Here is an 18680-nt window from a genome sequence, read left to right on the forward strand (position 1 = left end):
CCCTTTCCTTATCTCCTTTCCTAGCTTCCTTTCCTTCCCTTCCTCATATTTTCCTACCCTATTTCCATTTCCTTATCTCCTATCCTATCTCCTTTCCTATTTTCCTAGGTCCCTTACCTAGCTTCCTTTCCTTCTTTTCTTTACTAGATTACTTTCCTCCTTTCCTCACTTCATTTCCTCATTTCCTAACTCCCTTTCCTCCTTTCCTAGCTTCCTTTCCTTCCCTACATCCCTATCTCCCTTTCCTTAATCCTAGGAAAGGAAGAAAGGAAAGGAAGCTAAGAAAGGATATAAGGAAGCTAGGAAAGGAAAGGAGATAAGTAAAGGAAGCTAGGAAAGGAGGAGAGGAAAGGGAGGTAGGGAAGGAAAGGAATCTAGGGAAGAAAGAATGGATGTTAGGAAAGGAAAGGAAGCGAGGAAAGGATAAAAAGGGAGCTAGTAAAATAAGGAAAGGAAGCAAGGAAAGGGTGGACATGTAGGAAAGGTGGACATGAGCAAGGAAAGGAGATAAGGAAAGGGAGGTAGGGAAGGAAAGGAAGATAGGAATGAAAAGGAGAAAATGGAACTAGCAAAGGAGGAAAGAAGGAGATAAGGAAAGGGAGGTAGGGAAGGAAAGGAAGATAGGAAAGGAAGATAGGAATGAAAATGGAACTAGCAAAGGAGGAAAGAAGCTTAGAAGTTAAATCATGGGGGGGAAAATTATTTTACCCACTGATAGAACATAGTCTTTAAATCATGGGGGGGGGAATTATTTTACCCACTGATAGAACATAGTCTTTCACCAAATTGAAAGCCTACAGTGAGGGAAAAAAGTATTTGATCCCCTGCTGATTTTGTACGTTTGCCCACTGACAAAGAAATGATCAGTCTATAATTTTAATGGTATGTTTATTTGAACAGTGAGAGACAGAATAACAACAAAAAAATCCAGAAAAACGCATGTCAAAAATGTTATAAATTGATTTGTATTTTAATGAGGGAAATAAGTATTTGACCCCCTCTCAATCAGAAAGATTTATAGCTCCCAGGTGTCTTTTATACAGGTAACGAGCTGAGATTAGGAGCACACTCTTAAAGGGAGTGCACCTAATCTCAGTTTGTTACCTGTATAAAAGACACCTGTCCACAGAAGCAATCAATCAATCAGATTCCAAACTCTCAACCATGGCCAAGACCAAAGAGCTCTCCAAGGATGTCAGGGACAAGATTGTAGACCTACACAAGGCTGGAATGGGCTACAAGACCATTGCCAAGCAGCTTGGTGAGAAGGTGACAACAGTTGGTGCGATTATTCGCAAATGGAAGAAACACAAAAGCACTGTCAATCTCCCTCAGCCTGGGGGTCCATGCAAGATCTCACCTTGTGGAGTTGCAATGATCATGAGAACGGTGAGGAATCAGCCCAGAACTACACGGGAGGTTCTTGTCAATGATCTCAAGGCAGCTGATACCATAGTCACCAAGAAAACAATTGGTAACACACTACGCCGTGAAGGACTGAAATCCTGCAGCGCCCGCAAGGTCCCCCTGCTCAAGAAAGCACATATACAGGCCCGTCTGAAGTTTGCCAATGAACATCTGAATGATTCAGAGGAAAACTGGGTGAAAGTGTTGTGGTCAGATGAGACCAAAATCGAGCTCTATGGCATCAACTCAACTCGCCGTGTTTGGAGGAGGAGGAATGCTGCCTATGACCCCAAGAACACCATCCCCACCGTCAAACATGGAGGTGGAAACATTATGCTTTGGGGGTGTTTTTCTGCTAAGGGGACAGGACAACTTCACCGCATCAAAGGGACGATGGACGGGGCCATGTACCATCAAATCTTGGGTGAGAACCTCCTTCCCTCAGCCAGGGCGTTGAAAATGAGTCGTGGATGGGTATTCCAGCATGACAATGACCCAAAACACACGGCCAAGGCAACAAAGGAGTGGCTCAAGAAGAAGCATATTAAGGTCCTGGAGTGGCCTAGCCAGTCTCCAGACCTTAATCCCATAGAAAATCTGTGGAGGGAGCTGAAGGTTCGAGTTGCCAAACATCAGCCTCGAAACCTTAATGACTTGGAGAAGATCTGCAAAGAGGAGTGGGACAAAATCCCTCCTGAGATGTGTGCAAACCTGGTGGCCAACTACAAGAAACGTCTGACCTCTGTGATTGCCAACAAGGGTTTTGCCACCAAGTACTAAGTCATGTTTTGCAGAGGGGTCAAATACTTATTTCCCTCATTAAAATGCAAATCAATTTATAACATTTTTGACATGCGTTTTTCTGGATTTTTTTGTTGTTATTCTGTCTCTCACTGTTCAAATAAACCTACCATTCAAATTATAGACTGATCATGTCTTTGTCAGTGGGCAAACTTATAAAATCAGCAGGGGATCAAATACTTTTTTCCCTCCCTGTATGTTCTATCCCTTTAAACAAAGGGGTGTATTATCCCTTTAAACAATGCGTGCCATGACTATGACCATCCTCACCTGATTCAGAATATATCATTTCATAATCATGGCACGCTTTGTTTAAGAGCTTTTGAAAATTTTACATCTGAATAAAAAGGACAGCAGGTGCAGGAATTTAACTGAACAATTTAAAGATCTCCTCAATTTAAGGTAAGTTTTGTCCCTTGTATGATCTAAATTGATATTGTTTTATGATGATACCATCTATATTTTCATATTTGTGCAAATCTTTCTAAAACAGAAAATGGACACAATTCAATGGATATCAATCAACAAAGAGGTAAGAATATGTAGGCTATAAGAATATGTTGAAGGCTAGCTGCGGTTGTGGGCGGTGCAGTTGCCGTACCAGACGGTGATTCAGCCCGACAGGATGCTCTCAATTGTGCATCTGTAAAAGTTTGTGAGGGTTTTTTGGTGATAAGCCACATTTCTTCAGCCTCCTGAGGTTGAAGAGGCTCTGTTGCGCCTTCTTCACCACACTGTCTGCGTGGGTGGACCATTTCAGTTTGTTGGTGATGTGTACGCCAAGGAACTTGAAGCTTTCCACCTTCTCCACTGCGGTCCAGTCGACGTGGATAGGGGGGTACTCCCTCTGCTGTTTCCTGAAGTCCACGATCATCTCCTTTGTTTTGTTGATGTTGAGTGAGAGGTTATTTTCCTGGCACCACACTCCCAGAGCCCTCACCTCCTCCCTGTAGGCGGTCTCGTCATTGTTGGTAATCAAGCCTACTACTGTTGTGTCGTCTGCAAACTTGATGATTGAGTTGGAGGCGTGCTTGGCCACGCAGTCATGGGTGAACAGGGAGTACAGGAGGGGGCTGAGCACGCACCCTTGTGGGGCCCCAGTGTTGAGGATCAGCGAAGTGGAGATGTTGTTTCCTACCTTCACCACCTGGGGGCGGCCCGTCAGGAAGTCCAAGACCCAGTTGCACAGGGCGGGGTTCAGACCCAGGGCCTCGAGCTTAATGATGAGCTTGGAGGGCACTATGGTGTTGAACGCTGAGCTATAGTCAATGATCAGCATTCTTACATAGGTATTCCTCTTGTCCAGATGGGATAGGGCAGTGTGCAGTGTGATGGCAATTGCATCGTCTGTGGATCTATTGGGGCGGTAAGCAAATTGAAGTGGGTCTAGGGTGACAGGTAAGATATAGTTGATATGATGGCCTTATAACCATCACAGAAGTTTGAATAGCAATGGTCGAGGATTTTAGCAGCGCGAGTACAACAGTCGATATGTTGATAGAACTTTGGCAGCCTAGTCCTTAAATTTGCTTTGTTAAAATCCCCGGCTACAATAAATTCAGCCTCAGGATATGTGATTTCCAGTTTGCATAAGGTCCAGTGAAGTTCTTTGAGGGCCGTCGTGGTATCGGCTTGAGGGGGGATATACACGGCCGTGACCATAACCGAAGAGAATTCTCTTGGGAGATAATACGGTCGGCATTTGATTGTGAGATATTCTAGGTCGGGTGAACAGAAGGACTCGAGTTCCTCTATGTTACTACAATTACACCACGAGTCGTTAATCATGAAACACACACCTCCGCCCTTCTGCTTCCCGGAGAGATATTTATTCCTGTCTGCGCAATGAACTGAGAACCCATCTGGCTGGACCGATTTCGACAGAATATCCCAAGAGAGCCATGTTTCCGTGAAACAAAGTATGTTACAGGCCTTGATGTCTCTCTGGAAAGAAATCCTTGCCCGTAGTTCGTCGACTTTGTTAACCAAAGATTTAACATTAGCGAGTAGAATACTTGGAAGCGGTGGGTGGTGTGCGCGCCTACTAAGTCGGACCTGCAGGCCGCTCCGAGTACAAGGTATGTGTACGAAAACCATTATCAAAACAGTTACCACAAAAACCAAGGTATGAATACTGTCGTGTGCATGCTTTGTTAATCATCTGTATAATGAAAGAAATGTGGATTCACAGACTTCACCTTACACCTCTGATGAATATAACAGGAAACCTGTTAGATCACCATGCACTGCAAAATAATTCTGGCGCTGGATACGGAGAACATTAACATCAACACGCCAGAGGATATCCCCTTTGGACTTCGGGCTCTGCTGGGAGTTTACCTAATATTTAGATTTTTTTATTCTGCTTTGCCACTGAAATCATAATAAACACTGACAACTAAAATATTGTGTTATTGTTGTTATTGTTATGCGTATTATTATTATTATTATTATTAATAATAATAGGGGAGCGGGGTCGTTCAGAAATCAACCCCAAAAGGTTCTTCAAAATGTTCTTTGAGGATCAATAAAAAGGGGTTCTTTGATTAACTTATAGGGGTTCCCCCACAGTTTCAATTTGAAGAACCCCTAAAGGATACTCCAGGAACCTTTTCTTTTTAGAGTGCAGTGAACTTCGCTAACGCTTGCCAAACACCTGCCCTCGCCGACGTTAATAGAACTGCGGGGAAACAGTGCCCTCCTCCTCTTCTTCTGTGGGGTTTATCGGCGGTTGGCATCCAACATTATGGTGCATTACTGCCACCTACTGTACTGGAGTGCCCCGCCTCCCGCCTGTGTACCGAGGTCCTATCTTAAAAATTGACCAATAGAAGTATAAAGAGGGGTTCCTACAGATGCAGGAATGCCCACATGCAGGAATGCCCTGAATTGCTGGACGCAATTGCACCCTTCTCGTCTACCCTCCACTACACCACTGGTGGTTGGGATTAACCACGACCAGTAGATGGCGATAGTATTGGTTTTAGTGACAGGCTAGTTTTAGTCACAGGCAGTGGTGTAGGGGTGCCTTGAGAAGTGGCCATACTTACATTTTGCCAATCATTTCCCAAAATGCCCGCCCGGCGAAGGAATGGCACCCTGTGTGAACAATGAGCGACAGTGACATACACTCTGAATGACCTAAAATGATAAATCCCATATTGGGATCCCAACCCAAGCTGTACTGTGCAAGTAGGCTAATAGCAGGCCTACTATTGAAACAGATCATTTAGGCTGTGAACTGAGTCGGATGAATATACAGGTTTCAGATTTTTGCTTAAACCACATTTGGGGACCACTTTTGAGGTCTGGGAAATATCTTGGAAATGTTGATATGTTTGTGTAGTTATCCTTTAATTCTGTTGTTTGGTTAACAGTGTTTCTGTAGCAAGAGATGGAGTTTGCAAAACAAATGGCCACTGGATTGATGCAAATGATCATGATATCATTCTGCCAGGTAGGCATAGGCTACTTTGTAGCTAGTTAACATTTAATAGAGAAGGTTTTTGGGAAAGCCTTTCCATCTACCAGAAGACCATTAGGCCTATCATTAGCATCGCTATATTTGTCCTGTTCTTTAATTGTTTGAAACCTGGACATTTTACTTCATATTATGAGGCATGTCTTACCTTGCTTCAAAGTAGCCTATAGCGTTCTCCTGTTCTATTGGTTTTCTTTCAACTTTCTTTCAATGACCACGTTTACATGCACACCAATATCATGTTATTATTCAGGATACTCAAGTTATCTGTTTTTGAGTTGATACATAATAACATCATATCCCATTTACAATAACCCGAAAAAGCTTGTGTCCCGGTTATGCGAAACCCGGATAAGATGCCTGGGATATGCTGATCGAAGACAGGATACTGTGGCATATAAACATCTTATCCCGTTTACTGTTGTTTTTTGTGGTTAGCACAGGCTGCTTATAATTTCCGACATTTGGTAGGCCATATTATAACTTCCGACATTTGGTAGGCCATTTGTTTGTCAACTATAGTTTGATACATGCAGCATCTCCTCTGTCATAACTTGTTGAACCAGAATACTAAATAATGTAGTGCTCACCAGAATAATGTCTTACATTGATAGAATCAATGCATTAGTAATCTAGTTAACACCGCTAAAGTTGTCTGTTTCTGTTTCGTTTAGTGACCGGGTAGAAAACGCAATAGCTCCAAAACAGTGGAAAGAGTGGTCCTGTGCAAAATGTCATCAGTTTGACCGGATTTAAAGAAATGAAAAGCTGAGAAAACAACGAAACACGTTTCTTATAAGACTTCAGTTCGTCTTGGCTGCATATTTTGTGTGGTTGAAATACTGTCTGCTTGCATAAGTGTCAAAGATATCACATTACACACGCATTCGCATTTTCTCAAGAGAAGCTGAAATAAATCGTATTTCTCCACTCAAAGGTGCATGTAAACCGCTTATCCCTGAATAAGACCTTAAGCGGGATATGAGCTACTATCCGGAATACTGTGCGCATGTAAACGTGGTCATTGTCTAGCAGCCAAATGCATTATCCTAGTCATATTAGCAACCCATGATAGTTGTTGCATCTTTAGATCTGCCCAATTTAAAAATGTTTAATGGATATTTCCATCTCTGTCTATAAAACCGCTCACGTGTGGCATGCATAGAACTGTGTTCTTCATCTTCTTCTATGATATCATGGCGGTCCGCAAACAAACGTTTAAAATGCATGCCACCACCTCCTGTGCTGGAATGTACGATCAATCATGATCTGCCCAATTCTGTACTACCATGAAAATAAAATTCAAAACCAAATAAATCCATACTAACTTCTACCACACCCTACCCTTCTCCAAAAAAAAATCCCCAACCCCCCTACCCATTTAAACTTGATCTATATCATGCTGAAACACTTCACCCTTAGGATTGTTCAGCATGTCAACAACCATTTCAACACTAACATCTGTTACCCTCAAATTCTCTTTTGCCGTCTCCACAATAACATTCAACCTGGCATTTCTGCTTTCCACAACCCGAGTCGTATTGATTCCTTACCAATAAAAGCTATGAAGTCAACTTTATTCATTTTCAAAGTGTCTTTTGACACCACACATTCATGAGTGCAAGGCCTCAAAACCATGCCAGGACCATCAGAAGCATCAACCCCGACAGTAGGTCCACTTACTACAGGAACATCCATGTAAGCGCCATCAGTCCGCACTGTAATTCTACCTATCTGTTTTACGGCCTCTGCACATGATACATCATGACTGATACTATATCTCTGAGCCTCTCTAGCCTCTCTCTTCACCTGGTATCCACCAAATGCTGCACTGTGTTCCCCCCCACAATTACAGCACTTAACCTTAAAATTTCTTCCACATTCACCATAATCATGTTCCCCTCCACACTTGGCACATCTTTTCTTTCCTTTACACTGAGCAGCTACATGTCCATAGAACAGTGTTTTCCTGCAAATTGCATTTTGGAACATCCACACATAGGCCTATTGCCGTGTGCACATTGCTGTGCCTAAAATGTGCAGAAATAATAGTTTATCAACACTTTAAGCTAAACATTCTGATCTGTTCCATCAGCCTTACTAATTGATACGGTGTATACTTCCACTACACTACTTTGATACGTATCGTGGGGATTAAGAAGTGAGTATACGTAATGCACACTGAAAAATAAGTGGGTAGGCCTATACGGCCTATACCTGAGTATACCCTCCACCACACCACTGGCTGCAGCTGGATGCATCTCCCATCCTCACCTGATTCAGAATATATCATTTTCATAGTCATGGCATTGATTCAATACAATAGCTATGTCAAAATAAAATATCGCTATATTGGGTCCGCTAATACAGGACTATTAAAGGCCCAGTGCACTATTTCAATATACAGTGGGGGAAAAAAGTATTTAGTCAGCCACCAATTGTGCAAGTTCTCCCACTTAAAAAGATGAGAGAGGCCTTTTAATTTTTCATCATAGGTACACGTCAACTATGACAGACAAATTGAGAAAAAAATATCCAGAAAATCACATTGTAGGATTTTTAATGAATTTATTTGCAAATTATAGTGGAAAATAAGTATTTGGTCACCTACAAACAAGCAAGATTTCTGGCTCTCACAGACCTGTAACTTCTTCTTTAAGAGGCTCCTCTGTCCTCCACTCGTTACCTGTATTAATGGCACCTGTTTGAACTTGTTATCAGTATAAAAGACACCTGTCCACAACCTCAAACAGTCACACTCCAAACTCCACTATGGCCAAGACCAAAGAGCTGTCAAAGGACACCAGAAACAAAATTGTAGACCTGCACCAGGCTGGGAAGACTGAATCTGCAATAGGTAAGCAGCTTGGTTTGAAGAAATCAACTGTGGGAGCAATTATTAGGAAATGGAAGACATACAAGACCACTGATAATCTCCCTCGATCTGGGGCTCCACGCAAGATCTCACCCTGTGGGGTCAAAATGATCACAAGAACGGTGAGCAAAAATCCCAGAACCACACGGGGGGACGTAGTGAATGACCTGCAGAGAGCTGGGACCAAAGTAACAAAGCCTACCATCAGTAACACACTACGCCGCCAGGGACTCAAATCCTGCAGTGCCAGACGTGTCCCCCTGCTTAAGCCAGTACATGTCCAGGCCCGTCTGAAGTTTGCTAGAGTGCATTTGGATGATCCAGAAGAGGATTGGGAGAATGTCATATGGTCAGATGAAACCAAAATATAACTTTTTTGTAAAAACTCAACTCGTTGTGTTTGGAGGACAAAGAATGCTGAGTTGCATCCAAAGAACACCATACCTACTGTGAAGCATGGGGGTGGAAACATCATGCTTTGGGGCTGTTTTTCTGCAAAGGGACCAGGACGACTGATCCGTGTAAAGGAAAGAATGAATGGGGCCATGTATCGTGAGATTTTGAGTGAAAACCTCCTTCCATCAGCAAGGGCATTGAAGATGAAACGTGGCTGGGTCTTTCAGCATGACAATGATCCCAAACACACCGCCCGGGCAACGAAGGAGTGGCTTCGTAAGAAACATTTCAAGGTCCTGGAGTGGCCTAGCCAGTCTCCAGATCTCAACCCCATAGAAAATCTTTGGAGGGAGTTGAAAGTCCGTGTTGCCCAGCGACAGCCCCAAAACATCACTGCTCTAGAGGAGATCTGCATGGAGGAATGGGCCAAAATACCAGCAACAGTGTGTGAAAACCTTGTGAAGACTTACAGAAAACGTTTGATCTGTGTCATTGCCAACAAAGGGTATATAACAAAGTATTGAGAAACTTTTGTTATTGACCAAATACTTATTTTCCACCATAATTTGCAAATACATTCATTAAAAATCCTACAATGTGATTTTCTGGAGAAAAAAAATTCTCATTTTGTCTGTCATAGTTGACGTGTACCTATGATGAAAATTACAGGCCTCTCTCATCTTTTTAAGTGGGAGAACTTGCACAATTGGTGGCTGACTAAATACTTTTTTCCCCCACTGTATATATTTGTTATTTAATATTTTTTTTATTCTGATTTTTCAGGGGGTGCTGCAGCACTCTCAGCACTCCTACTTCCTGTGGCTATGTGCATTCTAGAAATCGTAGGAGAGGTACTCCGATCCAGACTCATTGCGGAGAAGAAATTAACGTCCGTGGGCGTGGCGTGGCGTAGCGTTTGGCCGGAACAAGGAGTTTGGGTAGCCAGGCAAAGGTAAACCTGCAGGAATTGGTTGTAAACCCACACGCATCAGGTTTGAATGTCAGTATGACATAGGGGAGATGCACTGTATGATATCTCAGACCAGTCCAAGGTCTGGAGCACCTGCACGCGTATCGGCCAGTACTCACCAGAACCAACACAGAGGAGATCTGCCCATACTTCTTGTTACGGATACAGGTATCCTGTGTCTTTTTGGGTTTTTCCTCTCCTTCTGCCCTAATCACAGGTGTCCTGTATGTTCCTGATTGGTGGTCGTTGGGGTGTCTGCTGAGGTGGACCAATCAGTGGACATTCCTCTGCATTGCACCACCTGTTTCTGGTTTTTCAATCACACATCCCATTGTTTAAAAGCCAGTCAGTTGTGTTTGTAGAGAGAGACTATTTTCCGTATGTGAGTATGGATACTGTGGTGTCCTATGTTGTGTGTTTCTGGGAAAAGGGGAATTTAAGCAAGTTGCCCTTGGGCATACGTTACCCGTAGGAAGTAAACTGTCTAAAAACACTAGTTAGACCTGAGCGGACCACCCACTGTAATTTTTGTATGATTAGCAGTAGCTTAGCGGTTCTTGAGGCAGGCAAGATCAGTTTAGGTTTTTTTTACACTATTGTTTCAGTTCTTGGGTCCTGCTCAGCCATTTTTCCCAAACCTTTACCGTGTGTTCAAAAATAAACATTTTATGTTTGACGGTAGTGTTTGGTTGACGTGTAGTTTTTGTTCTCACTGTTCCATGTCACGGTTCTAATTTGCATGAATTATGTTACGGGTCTCTTGTCCATCCACCCTAGACATTTAAAGCCACGGGGTTCGTAACACTTCTATACTGCAAGTAATCTCCATCTGAAGGTCATTCCACAGACAATCCGCATAGAGGTGAAAGACCCGATGTGCCTGCACTGAGCAATTGGGCCTAAGTGCTCCATAGTTTGCCAGTGCTCCACAGGGACTGGATCAAATGAATGCATCACAAGTTAGAATGCGTTAGAAGTTAGTTCAATGCATTTCTCTGGAAACCAAGCAATACAAGTTAAAATGTTCTCCCTGCACAGTTTTATGTAAGGTTAATAGCATTTCAGCCACAAATACATGTTGTTGGCAAGATATTGGAATAAATGCATATGCCACAAGGGAAAGGTGTGCAAGTACCCTTCCTTATGCAATTTACAAACATATCGCTGAGCCTGTGTATACATTTTAGTGTGTGTACTAGACTTACATTTTAGTCATTTAGCAGACGCTCTTATCCAGAACGACTTACAGGAGCAATTAGGGTTAAGTGCCTTGCTCTAGGGCACATCAACAGATTTTTCACCTAGTTGGCTCGAGGATTAGAACCAGAGACCTTTCGGTTACTGGCACAACACTCTTAACCACTAAGCTACCTGCCACCTACATGCATACTCACTCTAAAATGGCCTCATAATAAGTTGGATTACCTAGTTAGTTATTTCTAAAGTGATGGGGTTGATCACTCTATTCTACACCCATAGCTACTTATGTGGTTTGTGGCAAAGGCAAAAATAAGTTGTACTGGTTGCATACTGTGAAACTACATCATCGCATTTGATGGTGTTGATGACGAGGTGTGTGGAAAGATGGCGGAAGCGGACGCTGATGTGGATTGTGAATCTAATGGGGGGGAATCAATGAGAATTTGAATATTGTCCAAAATAATGGAAAACGGAGCAAAGTAGAGTACAGTGATGAGAATGACCCTTCGTATCTTGTAGGAGTACGGTTTGTAAATGAGGAGCAGCTGATCGAATTACCAATCTTGAAGAGTCTATTTGAGATATCCAAACTGGTGGAGAGTGTGCTGGGTAAAGTGAAGGCTGTGAGGATCACGAGAGGCGAGCTTGTTTTGATTTGTTGTACTTCTGAGGATCAGAAGGAATGTGTGTTGCGTATTACCCGATTTGAGAAGTTTGACGTGTCATGTGTGTCTTTTCGGAACAGGGCACCCTCAAGGGGGTAATATCTGGCATCTCGTGGGAAGTTGATGTTGCAGAGATTAAGCATATTCCTGGAGTGATTGCACCTCGGATGAATCGAGTGGTGAATGAAGAAAAAGTATCTAGAAAATTAAAAAGAGTATCTGTTCTTTTGTTTTTTGATAAGGAGTCTCTTCCTACACAAGTGCAGTTGGGGTATATAAACTACAGAGTCAGAGCATTTATACCAAGACCAATGCAGTGTGATCATTGTAAAGCTTTTGGTCATGTTTCAAGTGTTTGTAGAAGGGAGAAGCCGAGATGTCCAAGTTGTGGAAAAGATCATATGTGTTATAAAAGTGATGAAAATGTGACATGTTGCAATTGTGGTGGGAACCATGAAGCCACGTGTTTGGAATGCCTGGTGTTGCCGTTTGTAAAACCAGGGAAAGATCCCGCTAGGGCGGGCAGTTATAGGTCTATCACGTTGACATCCAATATGTGTAAGTTGGTGGAAAAGACGATAGTGAATAGAATGATGTATTTTTTGGAAGTTAGGGGTTTGATGAGCGTAGCACAGAGTGGGTTCAGGAGAGGGTGGTCTGCCATGGATGCCCTCGTGACAGTTCGTACAGAGATGACCAAGGCCTGACTATAAAAGTGTTGTGTATTTTGACATTAAGAAAGCTTACGATACCATGTGGAGGGAAGGGTTGTTGATCAAGTTGAGTGCATTGGGCATTGGGGGGCGTCTGTATAACTGTATAACATGGACTTCCTGTTCGATCAGGTCATACGGGTGAGGGTAGGGTCAGAATTGTCAATGTGGTTTGAAGTGGACAATGGTACTCCTCAGGAAAGTGTGGTTAGTCCAGTGTTGTTCACCCTGATGATACTGTAGATTACATATAAGAAGCTGGGACAAGGAGTGGGTGTGGCCTTGTATGCTGATGATGGGGCTGTATGGAAGAGAGGTGGGAATGTGAAATATGTGATGAGGAAGATGCAAGAAGCTGTGGGAGTTGTGAAAAATTGGTCTCTAATATGGGGGTTTAGGATGTCTGTGGCCAAGTCCTGCTGTTTTCTAGGAGGATGGTTAAAGATGTTAGGCTGCAAATATACAGTCAGGATATACAGTACCAGTCAAAGGTTTGGACACCTACTCATTCAAGGGTTTTTCTTTATTTTTACTATTTTCTACATTGTAGAATAATAGTGAAGACATCAAAACTATGAAATAACACATGGAATCATGTAGTAACCAAAAAAGTGTTAAACAAATCAAAATATATTTTATATTTTATTTTTATATATTTTATATTTGACGTTCTTAAAAGTAGCCACCCTTTGCCTTGATGACAGCTTTGCACACTCTTGGCATTCTCTCAGCTTTGCCTGGAATGCTTTTCCAACAGTGTTGATGGAGTTCCCAAATATGCTATTCACTTGTTGGCTGCTTTTACTTCACTGTGCCGTCCGACTCATCCCAAACCATCTCAATTGGGTTGAGGTCGGGGGATTGTGGAGGCCAGGTCATCTGGACACATTTCCACCGGTTTAATGTCCATTGCTCATGTTTCTTGGCCCAAGCAGGACTCTTCTTCTTATTGGTGTCCTTTAGTAATGGTTTCTTTGCAGCAATTCAACCATGAAGGCCTGATTCACACAGTCCCCTCTGAACAGTTAACGTTGAGATGTGTCTGTGACTTGAACTCTGTGAAGCATTTATTTGGGCTGCAATTTCTGAGGTTGGTAACTCTAATGAACATATCCTTAAGAAGGCACACCTGTTAATTGAAATGAATTCCAGGTGACTACTTCATGAAGCTGGTTGGGAGAATGCCAAGAGTGTGCAAAGCTGTCATCAAGGCAAAGGGTGGCTATTTGAAGAACGTCAAATATAAAATATATTTTGATTTGTTTAACACTTTTTGGGTTACTACATGATTCCATATGTGTTATTTCATAGTTCTGATGTATTCACTATTATTCTACAATGTAAAAAATAGTACAAATAAAGAAAAACCCTTGAATGAGTAGGTGTGTGCAAACTTTGACTGGTAGTGTAGGTAGGGTGTCTGAGTTTAAGTATTTAGGTATGTGGTTTGATGAGAGGCTTACGTGGAAGAGACATGAGTATATTGAGTATATTGAAATTAAGTGTAGGAAGGTGCTGAAACTCATGAGGGCAGTGGCAGGATATGATTAGGGGTCGGATAGACAAACACTGTAGTGTATGTACCAGGCATTGATCAGGTCATCTTTGGATTATAGGTGCTTTGTATATGGATCGTCAGCCAAAACGGTACTACAGTGCCTGGATAGGATATAGTCAAGGGCCCTGAGATTGTGTGTGGGTGCCTTCGGGACGACACCTGTTGAGGCATTGCAGGTGGATAGTGGGGAACTGCCACTGAGAATAAGGCGGGACAAACTTGCATTAGCGTACTGGGCGAGGTTGAAAGGGAGTTCAGAAGGACATTCTGTGCTCACGGCAACTGGGGAATGTTGGGAGCGAGGAGGGCGTACGGGTGGACAATTGGGCAGAAAGTGGTAGAATATGGACTAGGGGAGAGAGAGATAGGGCCGGCAATTGCATTGGGGAACGTTCCTCCGTGGCTGTTTTCCGAAACCAAGTGTAGATCACAGGAGGTTGGTGGAACCTTAATTGGGGAGAACAGGCTCGTTCTAATGACTGGAGCGGAATAGGAGAGAAGGGTAGGAGAGAATATGGGGTGAGGACGTGAGATAGGGTGTGGAGAGATATATAGATAATCGGTTTTATTCGTTTTTAAGGATATACAGTGGGGAGAACAAGTATTTGATACACTGCCGATTTTGCAGGTTTTCCTACTTACAAAGCATGTAGAGGTCTGTAATTTTTATCATAGGTACACTTCAACTGTGAGAGACAAAAATCTAGAAAATCACATTGTATGATTTTTAAGTAATTAATTTGCATTTTATTGCATGACATAAGTATTTGATCACCTACCAACCAGTAAGAATTCCGGCTCTCACAGACCTGTTAGTTTTTCTTTAAGAAGCCCTCCTGTTCTCCACTCATTATCTGTATTAACTGCACCTGTTTGAACTTGTTACCTGTATAAAAGACACCTGTCCACACACTCAATCAAACAGACTCCAACCTTTCCACAATGGCCAAGACCAGAGAGCTGTGTAAGGACATCAGGGATAAAATTGTAGACCTGCACAAGGCTGGGATGGGCTACAGGACAATAGGCAAGCAGCTTGGTGAGAAGGCAACAACTGTTGGCGCAATTATTAGAAAATGGAAGAAGTTCAAGATGACGGTCAATCACCCTCGGTCTGGGGCTCCATGCAAGATCTCACCTCGTGGGGCATCAATGATCATGAGGAAGGTGAGGGATCAGCCCAGAACTACACGGCAGGACCTGGTCAATGACCTGAAGAGAGCTGGGACCACAGTCTCAAAGAAAACCATTAGTAACACACTACGCCGTCATGGATTAAAATCCTGCAGCGCACGCAAGGTCCCCCTGCTCTTGCCAGCGCATGTCCAGGCCCGTCTGAAGTTTGCCAATGACCATCTGGATGATCCAGAGGAGGAATGGGAGAAGGTCATGTGGTCTGATGAGACAAAAATATAGCTTTTTGGTCTAAACTCCACTTGCCGTGTTTGGAGGAAGAAGAAGGATGAGTACAACCCCAAGAACACCATCCCAACCGTGAAGCATGGAGGTGGAAACATCATTCTTTGGGGATTTTTTTCTGCAAAGGGGACAGGACGACTGCACCGTATTGAGGGGAGGATGGATGGGGCCATGTATCGCGAGATCTTGGCCAACAACCTCCTTCCCTCAGTAAGAGCATTGAAGATGGTCGTGGCTGGATCTTCCAGCATGACAACGACCCGAAACACACAGCCAGGGCAACTAAGGAGTGGCTCCATAAGAAGCATCTCAAGGTCCTGGAGTGGCCTAGCCAGTCTCCAGACCTGAACCCAATAGAAAATCTTTGGAGGGAGCTGAAAGTCCGTATTGCCCTGTGACAGCCCCGAAACCTGAAGGATCTGGAGAAGGTCTGTATGGAGGAGTGGGCCAAAATCCCTGCTGCAGTGTGTGCAAACCTGGTCAAGACCTACAGGAAACGTATGATCTCTGTAATTGCAAACAAAGGTTTCTGTACCAAATATTAAGTTCAGCTTTTTTGATGTATCAAATACTTATGTCATGCAATAAAATGCAAATTAATTACTTAAAAATCATACAATGTGATTTTCTGGATTTTTGTTTTAGATTCCGTCTCTCACAGTTGAAGTGTACCTATGATAAAAATTACAGACCTCTACATGCTTTGTAAGTAGGAAAACCTGCAAAATCGGCAATGTATCAAATACTTGTTCTCCTCCCTGTGTACAGATGGTTCAAAGGATCCAGTCAGTGGTAGGGTGGGGGCAGTCAGTGGTAGGGTGGGGGCAGTGCATTCGGAAAGTATTCAGACCCCTTGACTTTTTCCACATTTTGTTACATTTCAGCCTTATTTTAAAATTGATTAAATTGTTTTTTTCCCCTCATCGATCTACACATAATACCCCATAATGACAAAGCAAAAACAGGTTTGTAGACATTTTTGCAACTAAAAAAGAATCACATTTACATAAGTATTCAGACCCTTTACTCAGTACTTTGTTGAAGCACCTTTGGTAGCAATTACAGCCTCAAGTCTTCTTGGTGATGACGCTACAAGCTTGGCACACCTGTATTTGGGGAGTTTCTCCCATTCTTCTCTGCAGATCCTCTCAAGCTTTGTCAGGTTGGATGGAGAGCTTCGCTGCACAGCTATTTTCAGGTCTTTCCAGACCTATACCTCCCAAGCCTATTCCCCCTCAGGAGACTGAAAAGATTTGGCATGGGTCCTCAGATCCTCAAAAAATTCTACAGCTGCACCATCGAGAGCATCCTGACTGGTTGCATCACCGCCTCGTATGGCAACTGCTTGGCCTCCGACCGCAAGGCACTACAGAGGGTAGTGCGTACGGCCCAGTACATCACTGGGGCCAAGCTTCCTGCCATCCAGGACCTCTATACCAGGCGGTGTCAGAGGAAGGCCCTCAAAATTGTCAAAGACTCCAGCCACCCTAGTCATAGACTGTTCTCCCTGCTACCGCACGGCAAGCGGTACCGGAGTGCCAAGTCTAGGTCCAAAAGACTTCTCAACAGCTTTTACCCCCAAGCCATAAGACTCCTGAACAGCTAATCATGGCTACCCGGACTATTTGCACTGCCCCCCCACCCCATCATTTTTACGCTGCTGCTACTCTGTTAATTATTTATGCATAGTCACTTTAACTCTACCCACATGTACATATTACTTCAATTATCTCAACTAGCCGGAGCCCCCGCACATTGACTCTGCACCGGTACCCCCCTGTATATATAGCCTCCCTACTGTTATTTTATTTTACTTCTGCTCTTTTTTTCTCAACACTTTTTTTGTTGTTTTATTTTTACTTTTTTTGTTAAAATAAATGCACTGTTGGTTAAGGGCTGTAAGTAAGCATTTCACTGTAATGTCTGCACCTGTTGTATTCGGCGCATGTGACCAATAAAATTTGATTTGATTTGAGATGTTTGATCGGGTTCAAGTCCGGGCTCTGGCTGGGCCACTCAAGGACATTCAGAGACTTGTCCCGAAGCCACTCCTGTGTTCTCTTTGCTGTGTGCTTAGGATCATTGTCCTGTTGGAAGGTGAATCTCCGCCCCAGTCTGAGGTCCTGAGCGCTCTGGAGCAGGTTTTCATGAAGGATCTCTCTGTACTTTGCTCCGTTCATCTTTCCCTTGATCCTGACTAGTCTCCCAGTCCCTGCCGCTGAAAAACATCCCCACAGCATGATGCTGCTACTACCATGCTTCACCGTAGGGATGGTGCCAGGTTTCCTCCAGAGGTGACGCTTGGCATTCAGGCCAAAGAGTTCAATCTCGGTTTCATCAGACCAGAGAATCTTGTTTCTCATGGTCTGAGAGTCCTTTAGGTGCCTTTTGGCAAACTCTGAGCGGGGTGTCATGTGACTTTTTTTACTGAGGAGTGGCTTCTGTCTGGTCACTCTACCACAATGGCCTGATTGGTGGAGTGCTGCGGAGATGGTTGTCCATCTGGAAGGTTCTCCCATCTCCACAGAGGAACTCTGGAGCTCTGTCAGAGTGACCATCGGGTTCTTGGTCACCTCCCTGACCGAGGCCCTTCTCCCCCAATTGCTCAGTTTGGCCGGGCAGCCAGGTCTAGGAAGAGTCTTGGTGGTTCCAAACTTCTTCCATTTAAGAATGATGGAGGCCACTGTGTTCTTGGGGACCTTCAATGCTGCAGAATTTTTTTGGTACCCTTCCCCAGTTCTGTGCCTCGACACAATCCTGTCTCGGCGCTCTAAGGACAATTCCTTAGACCTCATGGCTTGGTTTTTGCTCTGACATGCACTGTCAACTGTGGGACCTTATATAGACAGGTGTGTGCCTTTCCAAATCATGTCCAATCAATTGAATTTACCACAGGTGGACTTCAATCAAGTTGTAGAAACATCTCAAAGATGATCAATGGAAACAGGATGCACCTGAGCTCAATTTCGAGTCTCATAGCAAAGGGTCTGAATACTTCTGTAAATAAGGTATTTCAGTTTTTTATTTGTAATAAATTTGCTAATAATTCTAAAAACCTGTTTTCGCTTTGTCATTATGGGGAATTGTGTGTGTGTAGATTGATGAGGGGGAAAAAATTATTTAATCCATTTCAGAATAAGGCTGTAACGTAACAAAATGTGGAAAAAGTCAACAGGTCTGAATACTTTCCGAATG

This window comes from Coregonus lavaretus, assembly GCF_964263955.1.
Source record: "Coregonus lavaretus genome assembly, chromosome: 11".
NCBI classification, from domain to species: Eukaryota; Metazoa; Chordata; class Actinopteri; order Salmoniformes; family Salmonidae; genus Coregonus; species Coregonus lavaretus.